Here is a 22,632-nt window from a genome sequence, read left to right on the forward strand (position 1 = left end):
GCTGAGTTGACTCTTCTCTGAGTTTGGTTGCCAAATGAGCAGACAGCAAATTAATGAGTTCTGGAGGGGTTGTATAATGACAGGAAGAAAGAGGGACCCGTAGTTTTTCTGGACTAGAACACGCATTTGGTTCTTGATTCAGTGTATTCCATTACAGAATTGATGAGTTGTGTCTATTCTGGGACTTCATTGAAATAATCTTTCAGCCTAAAATTTAATAGTTATGTTTTATTTGGCGGGAGGGCTCGAGCCTGGATGACAGACCCTCAGATCACTCTCAGGGACTGCTCCCAAGAGGTATGGGAGGAGCTAGGATAAATAGTAGTTTTACAACAAAGACCAGGTACTTGGAACAATAAAGGATTACTTGTTATCTAAAGAAAGCCAGATATCTAAAGTTCAAGTATTTAGTGCTTTTTCTATGTATGGGATGAAGTAAACATATGGGTCATTGAATTCATTTCTTTGGTAATCACCTAGCTATGTAGGGACAGTATCCTCTCCTTCCTTATTCTGAGTCCGCTCAGAGGGCACCACTGTGAGTGACTGAGAGGCTGGGCTGCAGGCATGTCCTCACTGGTGTTTGACAGCAGCCGCTGATGGCTTGGTTTCAGCATTCTTTGTTTACTGACATGGTTGCAGTATTTTCATTCACAGTTCTCCCCCCTTTTTCCTAAATTCGACCAATATCTTGAGAGACATTTCATGACCAATTTTGTCCCACGGTGCTAGGATGGCTCATTCCTAGTTCAGGTGAACAATCTTTGGAGCTGCCATTCATGGTGTTAGGTTTTGTCTCAGGCCCGGATGATACTAAAATTTCTCTGGATCGCCTGTCTTACTAGTCTATTATGATACAGGAAATGTTTACCCTTCATTACTAATTCCCATAGCTAGAATCACACTATTATAATTATTTTATGCAGGGTTATAAATTTTATCTATTTCTTCAAGATGTTTAGCCATCATCAATCTTGTAGGCCTAGTTACACATTGGGAAATATAACAGACAACAATTTTATAAAATAGACAGGATATAAGTAATATAGCTAGTAACGTTAATGAAGTCACGAGTAAGAATTTAATAGTCAAGAAGCTATAATTTTGGGTTAAAATTTTGCTTGTATTTCTGATTGAGTTTGAGTGATCTTATGAGAAATTTCATATTTATGGTCAGGGTCAGAACAGGTATTAATTGGCCAGGTGAGGTCTCTCACCTTGTAAGATCAACAGTTGCCTAATCAGAAGTATAATTTCTTTTTAAATAATGTTTCTAAGGGCTATCTAGTTTGAGGGTTGAAGTAAGGTAACCCACCAAGGTAACACAGAAGTACTAGACATAGGTAATTTACCATAAACTTAACAATTGGATTAGTTCATAATCAAAGGTAGGAGAAATTGTCAAAGTAATTGTTATACAAGCTTGGTCTGGTGTCTTGGGTCAGCTGTATACCTCATATCTTGTCTCCTTCTCATCCTGGCCTGGTAGCTTTTTCTCCATTTGGGCATTGTTTAAAGGTGAGCAGTGCTCTATAGGCCAGTGCACTGCAGGGGCTGTTTCTGATAGGAAATGAATCCGAAACTATGTTTCCTTCAGCTTTTGTGTGTATGGTCTAGTTAAGAGTACTTGATAAAAGTTCCTTCCATTCAGGTTGGAGACAGTGCTTTAAGTCATGCCTATTCCAGTATGTATAATCACGTGGCTGCAGGTCATGGGGCACTGGAACTTTACCTAAGGATAGATTACTGAGCTTCAGAAACAAAACTAGTGTATCCTTTTCATAATCCAGTTAAACTGTAGAGAAATGTGACATAACAGCAACGAATGATCTGGGAAGTGTCTTAGTAAATATGGACTTCAATTAACAAAACTAGAATTTAATATCCACTAAAATATAATCTTTTTTCTCTCTAAAGTTACACTCATTTTTCTCAAATATAGCCAAATCAAGACTAAATTCTTTACAAGTTAAGTCTGATTATTTGATCATATAGGCTTTTTTAAATTGGCTGTGTTGGAAGTTTTAATACGGTGTCTCAGGGTAGAATGTTAATAAGATTTGCCAAGGCCAGGAAAGCCACGTCAAGGGCTTGTCATGTATTTCTGCCTCACAGATTTAGGTAAATTCTTTTCTCTTTAAAATCCTTAAAATTCCTTGAGAATACTATATCTGTTAGGAGATGATCTTCCTCATTTGTCTGATAGAGCCACTGGGGACCTAAGAGTTTTTAGTCTCTTGAGCGATCATATAGAGAGAAAAGTTAACTGTTTCAAGTCTGCTTACATAGGTATAATTTATCAAACTTCTTTTTTTTTGTTTTTTTTTGTTTTTTTGTCTTTTTTATTTTTTATTTATTTTTTTTCTTTTGTTTTTGTTTTTTTTTGTTTTTTTCTTTTTTTCAATTTATCAAACTTCTGTGATTCATAACTAGCTTAAGAGGAAGAGTTTCTTTATGTCTGGGAAACAGGTTAAAAGCCAGTAGTATTTCAAACAAAATCAAAAATGATAACCATATTCATCAGTTTACTCACTGCCTCATAACTAATTCTTTTAATCAGAGTTTTCATTACACATTAAAAATTCCTTACCCTGTTTAGTTCAGTGCTATAGTTTGGAATTTATTAGAAATCAGTAAATCTCCTTGAAGAACAAGCAATTTCAAAATCATCAGAAGAAAACAATTAACTGTCTATATATGGCAAAAGATTTAAAAGCATGGTTAAACACCGTTACACTATAATCTATAAAGAAACCTGGTCACTATATCCAGAATTATCACTGGTAACATTTCAGATATACCAGAATTTTAGGGAGTCCATATAATTTCTACAATTTCTATATTAATAATATTTTCTCATTCAATATAACCTTAGAAGATTTATGATTCATTTGACAATACCATGTAATTTAACATGGCAAATGAAACTTACTAGTTCAAAATCACTCCCTGGGATGTTTCAGGGGCCCTCTGTAGCATCCCAAACTTAACTGGAGATTAAAAGAACTTTAATTAGAAATTGATACCTGGGGAGCTTGTTAAAAGTTTTCAGAACACTTGGTCAGATAAACATATAGATCACTGTAAAGTAGTACTAATTCATTAACAAGAAAATACATCAAAGGTAAAGGCAGAACAGATCAACTAAGTGATATAAGAAGTTTTACAATCTGTTACTGAAAGTGGATTAACATTTAAAGAAAAATTTTTCCTCTTAACAGAGAGAAAACCAAATCTAGCCTTGTACCAGCTTACTTCTAAGATTCATTTACGTTGCCCAATTTGATTCTAAACTTAGCCAATTCTGACCACGTACAAAACTCTTTCCTCAGGTTTCCTCTTCCACAAGCCTTCCACAGCTTTCTATACTCATATTAGTGTGTCCCTTATTTTCTCTTCCATTCAGAAGTAACCAGATTCAGGAGAAATTCACTATGTTTCATTAACAAAATATAATTCCATTCTTATATCTTCCTTTACACATTTATATTACTTTCGTAGGATACTGAGATCATTCCCTTACTAATAGAGACTATTTCAGGGTGGCACCAACCATTTATTAATATTTCTAAACACCTTTCGTTTCACTATAAGAGGAAGTTAAATGTTAAGTAATTCATATTTCAATCTTATTTTATCTGAAAATGGCATAGCTATTAAATAAAATCCTATCATTTAACTTAATTTAGCACAACTCTAGAATTTAGAGATACCAAACATTTACAGATTATCTTAAGCATACATTTTAAAAACATGTTTTAAAAATTTACCCAAAACTCTCATCTCATTTGTGTTTAATTTACTTAAAATTTTACCAAACCACATTACTTTTTTTTTTTTTGACAAATCTGCAACAGATATAACAGGATCTTATTTGACTTTCATTAAACCTGGGTATAGTAAAGGTATTATAGTTAATATTGATGACTTTAAAGATGTCTATATTAATTAGAACATACTTAAACTAAACAATATCAAATATTAAATTAGTATTGAATATTTTCCAGTTCACGTGACGCTGAAAGTCAATTTGTTCAGTTTTTATCTTAAAAATACTTAATTTTTAAGGTCTTGTTTTTTACGTCAATTAAGCAGAGCTCTTTGACTTTGATTTTTTTTTTAGCAGTAGAAATATCTCACATCTATAATGTGTACGCAGGCTTATAAACAGATAAAAGCTAAAGATCTCATAGCTTCACTTTAAAACTTACTTGTAAGATAGGTATAATAATAGTTGGAGTAAGCTGAATTTCTTGCTCAAATCACTAAGGCTTACTATTTATGAAACAGACAGTTAAGATTGCTTGACAAAGTCTGAAGGACCCGTTAGAGTTCTGAGTTCATAAATGCCAAAAATTTCTTAGCTCTAAGTTCTATTTCATTGAGCTAATTAATTAGGCTCAGTCCTAGGTCACTGTTTGCTGTATTTACCTTTCTGATCTGCAAGACAAAACAGAGTCTTCCAGTTCCCCAGAAAACTGCTCTGTCACCCAGACCCAATTTTATGTCCTTAATTGGCATTTTTGTGTCAGTGAGAAGAGCTGTAAACAAAGAATTCCATGTTTTAAAACTTTAAGGTTTACTGTATCATGTCTTCCAAAGCTTGCATAAGGCATTTAGTAAGGTCTCTTTTCCTTGAGTTATAAGTTAAACCCAGGGTAAATCTTTTATTATTTTTTTTTATTAGCCACTAAATATTTGTTTTTAGTTTTACATTATATTGGACGGCTCATGTAACTCTACTGGTTTCCTTTACTTTGTTCAATTAATATTTTTTGAGGGACAGATATGTGCCCAGCCTTATAAGACCAAGAAGGGGAAGCATTTTTCCATTGAAACATATCTATCCCACAACATAATTAAGCAAAAGTTTTATATAAAGATCATTTAAATATACCAATTTTACAAACTTTTATCTCAATTTTTTAAAATCTTATACCTTTAGTTTTTATATTTATTAGGTTTAATCAATAATTCTTATTTCTAGAAGGAGTGCCAGAAGCCTTTTTTTGGGTGTGTGTGCATTCTATCTAATTTTATAGAAAAGTCTCTAGGATGCCCAAGTTTCAGCCAAAGAGCTTAGGCCCTTCTCAATTTTTAATTTGATTAATTGGTGTGTTGTCCCAATCATTGATCAAGTATTTCAGTCTATATATACATATATTTTAAACTGTGGTAAATAAAACGGAGTTGTTTGAACTTTAATGTTGGGGGGCAGTAGGTGATCTCTTTGGCCCTTTTATTTAATTTTACGTAGTGTAGTATCAAAACCTTGTATCTAAATCCAAAAATATCCATTTTATTTACCTCATTCAAAATAACCATATAAAAATATTTATCCATTTGGGATAAGCTACTTATCTTTTTTTTTTTTGACATTTTTACAATCCTTTTCCCAGTTATTCAATTTAATTAACATTAATTATTCTAAGTTTTTATTAGCATCTCTAGAACCATTTAGTGGAAAGGAAAATCACAAATGTAGCTTTTCAAACCAGTTTTTTTTTTTTAACTAAGTTCTTAGGTTAAACATTAGATGTATTTTTCTACCTTTAAACTTGATTTTAATAGGTACCAATAAAACAGCTGTTTATAATGAGATCTCTTTCAACTGTCACAAATTTAAAAGTTTTTCCAAATTAAAGGATACATCATATGACCATCAATTTATATATATATATATATATATATATATATATATATATATATATAATATATATATATAGTGATTTTAAAACAATAAGTTGAAGAGGCTATTCCACATGAGAGTGGGGGTGTTGCCTAAATAAAATTCAAAGGTTTACTCTCCAAAAGCTAAAGGCCTTTGTGGTCCAGGCTGATGCAACAATTTAAAGATGGTAAAACATCTGAATATTGGTACAATCAAGGAATTGCTTAGAATCCAATTTATTTGTGTGGCAACCATATGTACAAAATACTTGTACCTTTTGTATGGCAGAGTCCAAGGTTTCCTTTAAAAAAAAGTGCACATATTTACACATACATACACACACTTAAAACACCCAGAGAAAGATAAAACATTTACATTTCAAGGACACAGGAAGAGAAATCCAAGTTACCCCTAAAGTGGAATTTGTTTTTATAAGTTCAGAATTCCAAAAAATGTTTTTATCAGGCCTGGTTAGTAAACTTCAGAGTGAGTTTTTTTTTTCTAATACCCAATTAATGTTGTTAGTTTTGTACGTATATAAACCTGGCTGTGGTAAGAGTTGGAGGCTGCAATCTGTCATTTCTTTTTCTTTTCTTTTCTTTTTTTTAATTTTTGGAAATTTCTATTCCCCATTGTAAGGTCGGGTTCTCAGAATAAATTTGCTAGTAAGATTTCCCACTGAGACAACTCTATGGCATGAAGTCTTTGCCTCTACCACTCCTGCAAGATTCTCTGTCACCCGAGAAAGCTGTTACCAGCCAGGAGGAGGGTCTCATTTTTGGAGTTGAAATATTCCTCATAAGAGTTTTACTTTCATCCTGAGAAATTCAATGGAGGTAACCAAATTGAGGAAAGCATTAGACCAGCCTCTTACCTAACCACTCAGTCCTGAACCCAGTGTCTTTCAACTTGGACCCACTCGGGACGTCTCCACTGGGTGAGTATTTTCCTCATATGTTTCCACCAGCCCCACCTCGAACGTCTCCTCAAGGTGGGTATTTCCCGTTATCATTCAACCAGGCCCTACCCAGTATGTCTCCACTGGGTGGGTAATTCACCCCAGTTACTTTCAACTGGAGGGCCACTTACCTGGATACACCGCCAGATAAAACTCAGGATCATCAACCAATATGTTAGATCCGAGAACCAGGACAGACTCACCCAAATTCATCTGGACTCCCCGAGGAGGCGGATGGGCACAAAGGGCCACTGCTGGTACGAAGGCTCCGGTTACTCGGAGAGTCCAGGTGGAGAGAAGTCTGCTCTGGGTCCCTGCATGGTGTCCAAAATTGTTGACTGAAATGCATGTGCAGCCTAAAAGTTAAGACTTATGTTTTATTTGGCGGGAGGGCTCGAGCCGGGATGACAGCCTGTCAGATCTCTCTGAGGGACTACTCCAAAGAGGTTGCGGAGGAGCTAGGATATATAGGAGCTTTACAACAAAGACCAGGTTGTTGGAACAATAAAAGATTGCTTGTTATCTAAAGAAAGCCAGGTATCTCAAGTTCAGGACTTTAGTGCTTTTCTATGTATGGGAGGAAGCATATAATTTGGACTCACTGAATTCATTTTTTAGACAAGCACCTAGCTATCTAGGGCAAGTATCCTGTCCTTTCTTATTCTGAGTCTGTTCAGAGGGCACCATTGTGAGTTGCTGCAGCGGCTGGGCTGCAGGCCTGTCCTCGCTGGGGGGTGAAGGCAGCCGCTAAAGACTTGGTTTCAGTATTTTTGTTTACTGACGTGGTTGCAGTATTTTCATTCACATTGTGGTATTTTCGTTCACGGGCTGATTATGGATAGTCTGCAACCTTGGAAAGCAACCGAGATGGAATTACTGCAGGTACCTTCTACTTCAGTAAGCCGTGTGCAAACATAAACATGGAGGAAGCATACATTTGGATTTGGTGGTGTAGGGAAGGGTTTCTGCACATTACAGGAGAACACAATGCAGAATTCCTTAAGTCCACCTTTGTTTACTGTAGTAGTTTCTGAGAACAGTTTATGGTAATTAACCAACATTTACAAATGGTGGCACACATTGCATTTAAGAGCTGGCCAGCTGCAAACTTGTGTATTGGCAAGTGGTCAGGTGGATGGGAGAGAGAAGGAGCCAAGGCCTGGGCCCAGATTCCGGTTTAAATCACCATCTCATCACCATAGGGCCTTGGACTAGAATGTAACCTCTCTTAACCTGTTGGTGAATATGTGAAGTAGGCACAATAATATTCGTTTCTTCCTGGGATTGTTGTAAATTCTAAAGAGTATTATAGCACACATGAAGCATTTAACACACTGGCACTTAGCAGTATTCACTTTGTGCGGCCACCACGCTTGGTGTGTGTCAGAGCCATAAAGGAAGCATTGGTCTATTGAGGATGCACTAGTAGCCCCTTGGCTAGGTTGTGAATTTGGTGATTTACTTTAATGCTTGTAACTCTGTGTGCAATGGGCAGTTATTTTCATGGACAGATGAGGAATCTCAGGGTAAAAAACACTGTGAAATTTGCCGAAAGTCAGACCATAATTTTGGGTGCAGGGGCCTCTGTTCAGCATGGGCCCCTGGGCCTTCTGCCCTCTCTGTTCAGCACCAGAGCCAGATGTGGGTTCGGCTGTTTCTCAGCCCCGTATATCCAGCTGGTGGCAAGACACACCTGGCCCTGCGTTGCTTGAGCAAAATCTCCGGAGGAGAGGCAGTTAGAAAAGTGATAAACATAAAAACAGACGACTGCAAACTGTGATCAGCTCTGAAAAGGAAAGGAACACGTCTCGCCGTGCAGAGCTGGAAGCATTCCCGTCGGGGCTGCTCTGGGGGCGCTCATCTCAGCTAAACAAGCTGTGCTGCTGCACCAAGGCAGGAAGGCAGGGCGCGTGTGGCCAGGTAGACAGAGCCTTGTCAATCATACTCATTCCCCATTAAGCGGCAGCTGTCACGGGCAATTACCTAGTAAACACATGTCGGCCATAATCATCGCGCACTTTGCTTGGTAGTTTTTTTGGCCCCTCTTTTGAGATGAGGTCATTGAAACTGGGGAGTTTGCTGCATGCCCGTGATTACCTTGGAAATACCCCACTGGTCTTTCAACCTAGACTGGTGTGGCTGTCATGTCCCAGCCTTGTGAATGGCATCATGTAGCTTCTCCCAAGCGGCCCAAATGACTGACATTGATATTCTTAATTCGTAGGAAATGGTATGTGACAATAAGAGAAAAAGGTAGTAAGAAATTGTTTGGAAAACTAGAAAAAAATCCAATTCTTCCCCACCTGGGGGAGCGTACCCTGTGTCATTCAAACCACTCACTGCCTGTCACCTCCTCCCTACCGACTCAGTGTTCAAAAGCCATTCTGAGCCTTTGAGGAACATTTTGCCTCATGACAGTGTTGACTAGGACCTGTGACCTCTCTGTCCCTGGTTAACTCTCTCTTCAAAGCCATTTTAATTTTATGCAGACTCTACTCAGATGTAAGACTAGCCTCTTTAAACTTCTTGATGCAGCTCCTTAATGAAGATCTTGGGAAGGAATCCCAGCCAACACCTGGGAGGTATGCACACAGTGACTGCAACCTCAGCATTTTGTGAAGTTCAGAATCAGGGGGGTGAGTGACTAAGGAAAGCTTTTTTATGGTAACAAGGGGAAAGTGAAAGGACGCAGGCTGTGTGAGAAAGAAACGTCTCAGTCCAAGCCAGCAAGGCACCTGCGTTCAGTATGGTGTGTGGAGAGTGCATAGTTCTCACACAGAAATAAGTGGTGGAATGGGAGGGAGGACAGTTGGGTACTTTACTGGGTAGGGAAAAAGTGGGTTGAATATTTCCTGGTTGAACAAAAGGATTGTGACATGATGTGCTTTTATTTTGGAGAGAAGGATTTTGTGGGGACAGGCCTAGGAGAACGCTCTCTGGTTGGGGTGTCAGCACAACAGAGAAACACAGAAAACAGGGCTGACCCCAAGACCCCTGCTGGGGGAGAGGCTGCCCTCCAATTGGAGCCCAGGAGGCTGCTTCTGTCCCTTAGCTCGGGCCTCAGAGCTCCCTTCACAACCCAGTCCTGTTGATACAAGTAAAAAACGTGGGGCATTAGAAGGGCTGTATGCCAGGCTTTGGTTGAGCCCCTGGGGTGTGCCCCACCAGATTTTGTTCCTTGGCTTCATGCAGTAAAGAATTGAAGAGTAAGCCAGTGTTGAGTAAAGGTAGATTTATTCAAAGAGATACATTGACAGGCAAGAGAAACGTCACAAGGTGTGGTGGTTTGATGCTCAGATTAAAAGCAGGTACACACTCCACAGACAGAGTGTGGGCCTTCTCCAAAGAGGGAGAGAGACGGGTGCCCGCGAGGTGGCGCTGTGTTGATCGTTTTCTTGGGCTTGGTGGTTTCATATGCTAATAAGTAGAAGGACTAGCCTTAGGGCAAGGGGCTGGGATTCCCAGGTAGTTGGCCGTTTCCCACCCTGTGACCTTTTGTGGCTAGCCTTGGAATTGCCTTGGTGCCTGGGGCCATGTTATTCACCATGTTACTATTACAATGGGTGTTTACTGAAGCTCAAGCTCTGCTAGAAGTTAAATCTATTCATCCTGAGCCTCAAGGCCTATTGGGGGTTGAATCCTTCTCCATTTTGATGTTAATTGATGTGGCCTTACTTGAATGGCTGTGCTTTGCCCCTTTCCATCCTGTCTCACTGTGTTGACACAGAGAGAGCAAAGGCCAGCCCGGCCTGTGCTCCTGCATTTGACAGCGGGAGGGGTGGGGTGGTCTTATGATAACTCTGAGTGGTGAGAAGGATGTTTCAGATTTTCCCACGAGAGACATGGGGACCTGCAAGCAGCCACCGCAGATTTATCTCACGGGCATTATCGCTTGTGTTGTTACGGAAACAACAGGCCAGCCAAGAAAAAAGCACCACTCGGAGGGTAGGAGTACTGAGATTTACTACGCCGGCGGGCTCAGAGGGGCTTCTGTTCTGAAGCTCTGAACACCTCCAAGACCTGCACATGAGGTTTTATAGGGGTAATTAAAAGTATTAGGCTATTGTCTAATAAGGCTCAAACAACAAAAAGCAAGGAATTAGTACACTGAAGCTTATCAATTTGGAACAGATTACGATACTGACAATTGTTGACCTTGGATTTACGAGTTAGCTTGTTAGCCCAGTAAACTGACTCTAAACTTCAGATTTACCAGGTAGCCCAGAAAAACGTAGATCAGTAAACCGACACTTATCACACTTAAATTTGTGACTTAGATTGTTAGCCCAGCTGGGCTTTTCCTCCGCAGTGTCACTTATCTTTTCTATTTTTCATTTTTTTTTGGTAAGTATTTAATCCAAATTTAATATCAAGGTTTTTTGGAAAAGAATTTCTCTTATTCTTTTCTTTGGGGCTCTTTTGGGGGTGTAGGTAATTAGGTGTATTTATCTGTTAGTGGAGGCCCTGGGGCTTAATCCCAGGACCCCGTGCACGCTAAGCACACGCTCTACCACCCGCCCCATCATCTTTTTCTTTTTGCTTTAGCTGCCAAGAATCTTACAGCTGAATTTCTAGTCGGCCTTTAACACTTGCCCTGACTTCATGGAATCCATTTTTATGACTTTATCTCCCCGTGGTTTCATTTAAGTATTGAATCTCCATTTTCTCTTCACTCTCAATTTTGCCTTTTTGTTGTTATGGTTGTTAAGCTGTGTTGAAAAAAATTGTTTAATTTCTCTTTTAGCAGGAGGCTCAAAGTGAATATGTAAACAAACAGCACACATAAATGGTTTTATACATTCTAAGCTGTTTAGTAGTTACTTAAAAGCCGAATTGAATATTAAAGTGATAACATTTTAAAATTATTTAATTTTTTATAAATATACAGCTGATTTAAAATGATATAATTTCAAGTGTACAATAGATGCTCCATTTATAGTTACTGTAAAACATTGGCTGTATTCCCTGTGTTGTAAGATACATCCCTCTAGCGTGTTTACAGTACATGTTGCAGTTTGTGTAAGAAATTTGGGTAACGCAGAGTCTGGGACGTGGCTGTGTCTGACCCAGGTTCACGCAAACCCTGCCTGTCAGAGCTCAGGCCCTCATTACTGTCTGCAGGGGAGCGAGTGGAGGCAGCTCTCATCAGCGCTGGCACCACCCTCTGAGTGGCAGTGACAGCAGTGACTGTCTGTGGACGTGCAAAGTGTTGTTCCAAAGCTTTACATGCATTTCTGCTTTTAATAATTAAAGCCCTCCTGTGAGGAAGCGTTTTATGTTTTTAATGAATAATACATTTTATTTTGATATTGATAGACTTCAAACCTCCGGAAAATTTACAGGAGTAGTACAATAAACGCTTAGATACAGTTCACCTTAAAGGGCACTATTTGGCCTTTTGTGTCTGGCTTATTTTACAATAAAGTTTCAAGTTTTATCCATATTGTAGCCTGAATCAGTACTTTATTCTTTTTGTTTGATAATATCCTTTTTCTTTTTTTTTTTTTGGTCTATTTAAAAATATTTTCATTGAAGTCTAGTCAGTTTATAATTTTGTGTTAGTTTCTTGTGTACCGCAAAACACTTCATTTAAATAGGAAAATTCCTGTATTCATTTTCATATTCTTTTTGAACATAAGTTACTGTAAGATATTAAATATATTCTCCTGTGCTATACAGTGTAATCTTGCTGTTTATTCTATACATACTCAGTATCTGCATATCTTGAACTCCCAATTTATTCCTTCCCACACCCTCTCCCCTCTGGTAACCATAGTTTGATTTCTATGTCTCTGTGTCGGCTTCTGTTCTGTAGATAAGTTTATCTTTTTGTTTCTTTGTTTTTTGTTTTTGTTTTTCTTTTTAGATTCCACATGTGAGCGATCTCATATGGTATTTTTCTTTCTCTTTCTGGCATACTTCACTTAGAATGACATTCTCCAGGTCCATTGATGTTGCTGCAAATGGCATTATTTTATTATTATTTTATGGGTGAATATTAGTCTATTGGACAAATATACTACACCCTCTTTATCCAATCATCTGTCATTGGATATTTAGGTTGTTTCCACGTCTTGCCATTGTAAATAGTGCTGCTGTGAACATTGGGGTGAAAGTGTCTTTTTGAATTACAGATCCTTTTGGATATATGCCCAGGAGTGGGATTCCTGGGTGATATGGGAGGTCAATTTTTTGTCTTTTGAGGAGCCTCTATACAGTTTTCCACAATGGCTCCACCACACTGCATTCCCACCACAGAGTAGGAGGGTTCCCAATTCTCCGCAGCCTCTCCATTATTTATTGTCTGTGAACTTCTGAATGATGGCTATTCTGACTGGTGAGAGTTGATACTTGATTGCAGTTTTGATTTGCATTTCTCTGATAATGATATTGAACATTTTTTATGTGCCTATTGGCCATTTGTATGTCTCATTGGAGAAATGTTTCTTTAGGACTTCTGCCCATTTTTGAATTGAAATGTTTATTTTACTTTCTTATTAAGTATAAATGCTGTTTACATATTCTGGGAATTAAGCCCTTGTCAGTTTCATTTATTTCAAATATTTTCTCCCACTCCATAGGTTGTCTTTAGTTTTGCTTACTGTTTCCTTAGCTGTGCAAAAGCTTGTAAGTTTAATTAGATCTCAGTTGTATATTTTTTCTTGTATTTCTATTATTTGAGTAGACATCTCTAGGAAAACATTGCTGAGATATATGTCAGATGTTTTGCCTAAGTTTTCTTCTAAGAGGTTTATAGTGTCTTGTCTATATGTTTAAGTCTTTAAGCCATTTTGAATTCATATTTTTGTATGCTGTGAGGGAGTAGTCTAATTTCATTGATTTACATGCAGCTGTCAGGTTTTCCCTACACCATTTGCTGAAGAGGCTCTCTTTACTCAATTGTATATTCTCACCTCATTTGTCAAACATTCAATGACCAAAAGTTTGTGGGCATATTCTTGGTAATTTTATCCATTCATTGATGGATGGATATTCTTTGTAACCTTTGGCTACTCAGAATGATACTGCTATCAAGATTGATGTGAAAGATTTTGTGAGAATATCTTTTCATTCTGTTGGCTGTACAGTTGGCCCGCCACATCTGTAGTTTCCACTTCATGGATCCAGATGGCTGATTGTAAAGGGACTCGGACATCCTTGGATTATGGTATCCAGGGTGTGGTGTTCCTGAAACCAACACCCCGAGGATACTGAGGGATGTCTCTATATGTAGAAGTGGAATTACTGAGCCATATAACTCTAACCTTTTTAGGAAACACTGGGCTTTTCCAAAGAGCTGCACCATTGCCGCTTTCCAACGGCTGCGTATTGAGGGTTCCCATTTCTCTGCCTGCTGACCAACACTTGTTATTATCCATGTTTTGATTATAAACATCCTGGTGAGTGTAAAATGAGATCTCATTTGATTTTGATTTGGCTAGTGATGCTGAGCATCTTTTCATATGCTTATTGGCCAATTGTGTATCTATTTAAATCCTTGGCAAATTTAAAAATTGGTTCGATTTTCTTTGTATTGGTCAGTTGTAAGCATTTGCTTTATATCCTGGATACTAGACCCTTATTAGATATATGCTTTGCAAAATTTTTCTCCTATTCTGCAGATTGTCGTTTCACTTTAATTTTTTTAAACATTAAAACAATTTATTTATAGGGGAGGTAATTAGATTTATTCTTTTCTTTAATTTTTGCCAAGCACGCACTCTATCATTTGAGCTACCCCATTCCCCTTTCATTTCACTTTCTTGATGATGTCCTTTGTAACAAATGGTTTTAATTTTGATGAAGTCAATTTTATCTGCTTTTTTTTTAATCACTTGTGCTCTTGGTATTGTATCTAGGAAGCCATAGCCTATCCTAGGACCACAAAGATTTATACTATGTCTTCTTTTAGAAAATTTATACATTTAGTTTTTACGTTTCTGTCTGTGATCCATTTTGAATTAATATTTATTTGCTATATAAAGTACAGGGGTCCAGTTTCCAGATTCATTCTTTTGCCTGCAGATACCCAGGTGTCTCTGCACCATCTTTTGAATAGACTATTCTTTCAGTGGTTTGTTGTTGGCACATTTGTGGAAAACTGACTGTAAAGGTAACTTTTCCCCCTGGATTTTTTATTGTGTCTCATAGATTTATGCATCCAAACTTATGCCAGTATCATAATGACTTGAGTACTATAGATTTGTATTAAACTTTGAGTGAGTCCTCCAACTTTGCTCTTCTTTTCCAAGATTGTTTTGGCTGACCTGGGCCCCATGTGCTTCCATATGAATTTTGGAATCAGTTTTTCAGTTTTTGGAAAGAAGTCAGCTGGAATTTTGATAGAGATTCCATTAAATTTGTAGATCACTTTGGGGATTCTTAACATTTTTAACAATATTGTCTACCATTCCATGAACATGGGATGCCTTCCATATATGTAGATCTTTTAAATATTTTTTGGTGATATTTCAAAATTTTCAATGTACAAATCTTGTAAAATTTTGTTAAATGTATCTCTCATTTTATTTTTAATGCTGTTGTAAATGTAAAGGCTGGTCTTCCTAAGGGTGGGACTATATATCAATTTATTTCCAGGATTCCTACACAGAAAATACCCTAGGTTTATATTTGCTACATAAATCTATCCACAATTCTTCCCATCCCTGTGTTATAAGAAACCAAGATCTAGGTTAAGCTGCCTGAACACGTATGTGGACGTGAGAAATGAGACCCTTGGGTGGGGCTTTGTGCAGATGGTACTGAGAGCTTATTCAGGATGGTTCATCTTAATTTCTTTTAAACAATCCTTTCAGTGTATATAGTCAGATACATTAAGAACATGCCCTTTTGATGTGCAGAGGAGCTAAGAGTAAAATTTTCAAATAATTTCTAGTGTGTGTGTTGTACTTGAAACCTAATTTGCATCAATCTTTGAAGATTTATGTTTCAGGAGCTTTGAATAAATAATACCTTTCTTTATTCAATAACTACAACTAAATGCTCAAGCAACATGTAAGAGTTTGAGCAAACTGCCCCCGCCCCGTAGTGCTGGGTGTCAGCAGCTGTAACTGGAGTCAGCGCTTACCTCTCCCAGTACGCTTGTGCTGATCTGCTCAAAGCGGTTCACCCAACAGATTGTCGGTGGTCTTTTGGACAAAGCCATAAAACATTGATTGAAGGTTGCTGGAATGGAATCTATTCTTATTAATATTAAGTAAGCACATATTGAGGGCTTACTGTATGTTGGGAATTGTCCCTCAGCCTCACATGAAAATTATTTCTCTTAAAACCTCTCATATTTCCTTGTTATTCTCACATTAAAGATAAGGAGACTTAGGATTAAGTCTTCTCTCTTTTGGGGGGAGCTCATTATCAATGACTTGAAGTTGTAAGGAAAAAGATGTTGATTCATCTTGAGAAAACATTTTTCTGAGAGTCAGCATTGAAGAGGGTGACCACTGAAGAGGGTGATCATTGTTTGAGTGAGACGAGCCCCGGGTTGTACAGAGTCAGCATCCCTGTCCTGGACATGGCACGTGTAGGGCTGAGTGGTGGGTGAGGCGGTGCGGCTGTACAGGGAACGCGGATGCCGGGCCATTGGGCTGTACTCAGGCCTGGTGGGGCTTTCTCCTAAGGACAGTGGACCGTCATTGACAGATTTTAACTAGGGGAGTGGGGTGCTCTCGTAGTTCACTTTTGTCTTGTAGAATGATTAGAAACATTTAGAAGGCTCAGCAGGAGGTGATGTGCTGAGTCAGAGTAGGGTGGCTGCAAGGTGTAGCAGTGTTCAATTTTCAAGTGATTTTCAGTCCCAGGTTAGTGGCTCCGTAGCCGTGTCACTTTGGATGACACACTCAAGGAAGTGAAACAATTTATCTAATCAATTGAAACAGGGATGTACTGACCTCCCAGGACTGCTGTGTAGATCCAGTGAGATAATGTGTGCACAGTGTGCAGCGTGGTCCCCAGCACAGAGTCAGTGCTGAGGGAGTGTCAGTGAGTACCTGGTAGGACAGGTGTCTGTGGTGGAACTCGTTGACTAAGGAAATTGGTCCCTGAAGTAGGGGTCCTCTGACATCTGTGAGTGATGGGCCTGAGCTGGGAGAGGCAGGGAGACCTGACCCCCCGACCAGGTGCCCTGGGAAGGACAGCTATGGGAGGAGCACCGTGAAGTCAGCTCTTTGCAGGTGGAGTTGGAGGATCCCTTGAGACATCTAAGTGCATTGTCACAATCACAAGAGAGATCTGGGGCCGGGCTGTGCATTTTCCTATAATCTCAATTCCTGAGGATGCCGAGGTATTGATCACTGAACGTGAAGTCATACTTTACAGGACAAGTGAATAGTAGTATCATCTCTGCCATCAAAGCTCACATCTCTTTATTCATCTCTCACTTTGCTAATTGGGTACTTACAGAACTCAATTCACTGTCCTCCCCTGGGCTCAGGCTCCACAGAAAAGAGCTGGTGTGTCTCCCTCTTCCAGAAGAAGACACATTTAGCTGGTAGACTTCTATACCTCACCAGACTTAGAATTTTAGTTTGTTGATTTAATTCTATTTTCTGTTGGCCATCTCCTGACAGGAGAGACGTTTTACCTCATGGTCAGGTTTCAATTAGCTGTTACTGAGAATTGCTGATCTGATCCATAGTGTATTTATTCTATTAACTTTGTAGAGTACGTATCATTTTTCTGTCTTTGCCCTTTAATTTTGTTTACCCCTTCAATTTTCTATCTTATTTGGGGCCTTATTTTATTTTTTAATTAAAAAATGTCTATTAGCAGTTAACCAAAGCAAAGAAAAAATGCACATGATAGCTTAATTTAGAAAATATCTAGTGTGTTTTCTGTCTCGGCAATGGAGGGTTCGAGAAACTCGTGAAAACCTTCATTACATAAGTTCCTTAAAATGCTGAGTAAGAAATAAAATATTCCTTCCTCATCTTTCAAGCTGCACAGCTATTTGCCAAGAAAGTGAGGGGAAATTCTCAGAAGCCAAGACAAACCAGAAAGCAGGGATTCTGGGAGATACATGAGCCTTAGAAGCCCTGGGGTGCCGGTTGGCTCCTGAACTGAGTTTCAGTTGCCCTGGCAGGAGGGCAGGAGGTGAGCCTGTGGCCTCTCACACTGGGAGTTGGATGGCTGTTCTTATGTAAGGCCAAGCACATCCTGAGAGTCCTGCTTTATAAAAGGGTGAATTAGAAAGAAAAGAATAAAAGCATTGCTCAAGGCAAGGAAGTAAGGAAAGTGAATTTTTTTGGAAGTGGGGAAAAATAACATATCCAAAGTAAGGATTTAGTTTAAATCTGTTCGGGCATGAGAGAGACAACAAACTCCTGGCAGACAATCACAGCTCCTCCCGGAAAGAGAAGGTGTGTTTTGAATGAATCAGAGGACAGCCATTCTGAAAAAGGCCTCCAGAGTCTTCTGGATCAAGATACTGGACCCAAACACCTCCCTTCCATGGTCTCATTCAAATAACCAGAAAGGTTTTAAAGGAAAGAAGCCATAATCATAGTTCTATTTATTGACATTACTATATGCTAGGAATTCAGAGGTGACTATGGAGTTGTCTCCTCTTTTATGGACCTTACTTTCTTTTTGACATAGTTGGGGAACTTGGTGGAGGGTGGTGTTAGTCTGATGCAAATAGCCAGGAGAGGAGTTTAAGAAAGCAGTGAAGGGTGGGTGACATTTTTAGCTGAGGACAGCCCTGTTCAGTTGGCTTGTAATTGCAGGCTCATTGAGTTGTCACTGGAGGGAATTAATCTTATGGAATTTTGACTTAACTCAGGCCTCTTCAGAATGGACAAGTGAACCTGTAGAAAGACAGTCAAATCTGTGCAGATATTGAAGTTCACTTGAACGTGCGTTATCCCTGAGCCAAAGATAGGACAAATAGGCAGCACTTTTTGAGGACAGAGGAATGGTTTTTAAGGTTCTCCAAGAATGAATCCCAAGGTACCGGGATGGCCAGTTGTCAAACTGTGACTTTGCTCTTTGGACGGTTTATCCACCAAGGATATTGGCCTTTTATAAATTTCCATATCTCTTTAATACATGACAGGTTATGAGGACGTGGGCATAAACGTTTCACACCTTGTGGAGGTGACTTTGTGTACCTGCCTATAAGCGCGGGCACAGTTGCTGCTGCGTCATACATCTTGCCGCACATCCCGCTCCCCGGGCTCCGTGATCACGGCAGAGTGGTTCCTTATTGAGCTGTCCATCTCCTCTGTGACATCGTAACCAAACAAAAGACTGGAGCGTATTAGTTTGGCTTTGTTTTTTTCTATCCTTCCCTTCGAATGATGATGACTGATAGTGGACCCAGTTACGTTTGCAGATGATTTACAAGTAGGGCTGTCAGTACAAACCTTGTAATCCCCGCTGTGTGATCTAGAGAAGAAAGTTACACTCTTTCCAAATTGTTTTAATGCACTTATGTGGGAAAATGATATACATTTGAATATGTATTTCCTCTCTGAATCATCATGGCTAGAGATGAATATTTGTAGACATGGAATGAGTACTCTATATTTGAACTGTATGGTCCCCTAAATTCTCCCCAGCTTTTTAAAGTCATCACTGGAGTGCTACCTCCAGAGTGTCCCAAAGCATCCACCATTGTCTGTTCTTCAGACACTGTGAATTTCCATGTTGGAGAAGGCTGCTGGCTGGTGAGGCATTCTTTGGCACATCTCTGGCTGGCTGATGTGAGCTTAGCACCCAAGACTTGGCAGACAGTAACTAACCACGGTCACGACCATTTCTGGAACACTCATGGAGGATTTTACACCTATGCTAATGGAATACGTTATTTCATTTAGTTTTCCCAACAATCATAATCAGATTTTATCACATGTATTAAAAAGGAAACCGTCAAAGCGAGTGACGTGCAATCTTTGGACTGAAACACAGGTCTTTCTGATCCCTGTCTCTGTTCCCTCCCCGGCCTATGCTTCCAAATGGCAAGGAGACTCTTCCTCAGTCTTGAGTTTCCCGCTGATGTTACAACTTTCTTTGTTTCTGGAGATGAAAACAAGTCTAAAGTTCCTTACCAGTTGGAAATGAAATGGAGAGTTAACGTTGGAAGCCGGGAGAGTCTGTCCTGCGATGAAGTGGTCTCCGAGCCACTTCCACTGGGCTGTCACGTCCCTGTCTGGGCCCCTTGCTCATCCTGTGCTCAGGTGACAGCGCAGAGGTGCCGAGCAGTCCTCCCGGACAGGGCAGTGGGTTGGAAATGAGTTTGGGGATTTGGTTTCATTACACAAGTTCCTGAGGGCCTTGACTTGGCACTTCGAGTAGGAGCATTCCCTGTTCCACAGACTCGTGCTCTGGGCGTATGCAGACCTGACGTGGCCTGAGCCTAAGGCTCAGGGCCCGTGGTGATGAGGAGCATTTTAGTCCAGGGTCTGCCGGAGGCTCTGACACTTCTGGGCTGTGGGACTTTGCCCAAGATGATAATAATTCCTCCCCGAGTTTCAGATTTCCTTGCCTGTGAGCCGGGGTAGTAATAGTTTCTGAGATGATTGTAGTGATTCAGTAACGGGCGCAGCGTGTGCTGGCAGGTAGCTGGTGCTTAAGGTGCAGAAGTCGCAGTCACACTGTCAGCCTCTCACTGTGCGCTCTGTGCTTTGAGAGGTTGTGTGTTTGGTGAATGTCCCGCCCAAACCCTAGGATCTAGGTGAACTGTTGTTCCTTTACTTTCCCTTCCTATTCCTCTTCTCCTTCTCTGTGTCCATGTTTAGGTAGCAGATTCCTCTATTTCAGGGAATACAGGCCTTTCTAGTAAAAGGACAGGCAGAACGCGGAGAGGTGGGGCCCGGAGGGGGTCTGGAGCGTCTGCAAAGCGCTGCTTCCCTGCGTTTCTGCATCCGGTCCCTTCAGTGCACGAAGTCAGCCTTCCCCTTCCTTCCTGTGTCATCGGGTCTCTGTTTTAAGGGAAAACATTTTTACGGGTGTTTTTTCACTTACGTGTTTCGTTCAGATGCTTGTTGCTTTTCTCCCTGTGCTTCAGCGTTCCAAGGAGAGAATTCAGCAGTGCAGCCTCCTCTCCGAGCTCTGTGAGTTGATCGGCTTCCACTGCAAGTCCGCCTCCTTCAAGCAGGAGGCCCCCGTGCGGCCCGCGGCTCCCGGCATCCCGGAGCCTGGCGGGAAGGCCTGCTCCCGCCTCCTCCTGCAGACGCTTCCTGGCTACAGTCTGTCGCTGGACTTGCAGGACTTCAGAAAAGGTGTTGGAACTAAAACATTGCTTCAGTCCCATTAACCATGCCTGGTTTGGGCCCTGCTGTCCTGTCTCATCAGGGTGAATTTTGATTCGTTTAGAACAGGGCTCAGCAGACTTTTTCTGTCAAGGGCTTGGGAGTAAATATTTCAGGGTCTGCAAACCTCCTTATCTCTGGTGCAGCTGCTCAGCTCTGCTGTTCAGACGCCAGAACAGCCGGACAGTCCACTCACCCACAGAGCTTTATTAACAGCAGTGGCTGGGGCTGGATAGGGTGTATGAACTGTAGTTTGTCCCCACAGCCTCCTCACTATTGACACCTGCACCAGAGCGTGCATTTGTGACAATGGTTGAACTTACACTGACACGTCATCATCACCCAGAGCCCATACTTGACACTAGGATTTACACTTGGTGGTGTGCACTCTGTGGGTTTGGACAGATGTGCAATGACATGTATCCACCATCACAGCATCATACAGAGTCGTCTGTCTTAGTGACCTTAAAATGCTCCGTGCTGCACCTCATTCATTGCTCCTTTCCCCTAGCCTCTGACTGCCACTGATCTTTTAGTCTCTGTGGTTTCCCCTTTCCCAGAACACCATACAGGTGGAATCAGACAGTTGCAGAACCTTCACAGATTGGCTTCTTTCACTTAGTAATATGCATTTAAGGTTCCTCCATGTCTTTCCATGCCTTGATAACTCATTTCATTTAAGCACCAAATAATAGTCCATTTTCTGGCTGGACCACAGTTTATCCATTCGCATACTGAAGAAGAGCTTAGTTGCTTCTGAATTCTGGTGAGTATGAATAAAGCTGCTATTAACATCTATATGCAGATTTGTGTGTGGACATAAGTTTCCATTTCATCGAGTAAACACCAAGGAGCACAGTTGCTGGATCATATGATAGAAGTACGTTTAGTTTTGTAAAAAATTGCCAGACCGTCTTCCAAAGTATGTGGGCCATTTTACATTCCCACCAACAATGCGTTAGAATTCCTGACGCTCCACATCCTCACCAGCATTCGGAGCTGTCAGTGTTCTGCATTTTGGCAGTTCTGACAGGTATGCAGTGGTATCTCTCTGTTTCACTCTGCATCCCCTTGATGACAGATGCTATGGTGCACCGTTCCATAGGCTTCTTTGACATCTAGATTTCTTCTTTGATGAGGTGTGTGTTCAGGTATTTTGCTCATTTTTTAATCAGATTATTCATCTTTCTTGATGAGTTTAAAGAAGTTTTGGTATATTGTGGTTATCAGCCCTTTATCAGTGTGTCCCCGCCCTTCACCTGCAGCACCGGAGTTGTCCTTTGGGTCTCAGTGGAGTGTCAGCTCTTCAAAGAGGTTCCCTGTCTTCCCTCAGCCTAAATACTGTCTTGTATTTTTCACTTTCATTGACTGATATTGTTCTTTTTAAATAGCATTTCCCATTATTTGTAATACATTAAAAAAAAGGGCAATGATTGAACACCACCTCCCCCACCAGGCTGTGTGCCCTGTGAGAGCAGAGGCCCTGTCCCCACTCACCGTTTCCCATGACAGCACATGGCACATGTCCGTGTAAAAGTGTGTAACGTGGGGCCAAACCTGATGAGCAGCTATGACGACATGTGTTGTCTACCATTTATTGAGTAGACTTTGTTTCTGATCTTAATTATTAAATCACATGAATGAAACTTGTTTGTTTTGAAAAATAAAACAACAGAGCACACCTCAATGTGATTGGTACTTTGTACTTAGCCTTCTGACCCAGGAGGTGATGTTCA

The sequence above is a fragment of the Vicugna pacos genome, unplaced genomic scaffold (assembly GCF_048564905.1).
Source record: "Vicugna pacos unplaced genomic scaffold, VicPac4 scaffold_77, whole genome shotgun sequence".
Taxonomy (NCBI): Eukaryota; Metazoa; Chordata; class Mammalia; order Artiodactyla; family Camelidae; genus Vicugna; species Vicugna pacos.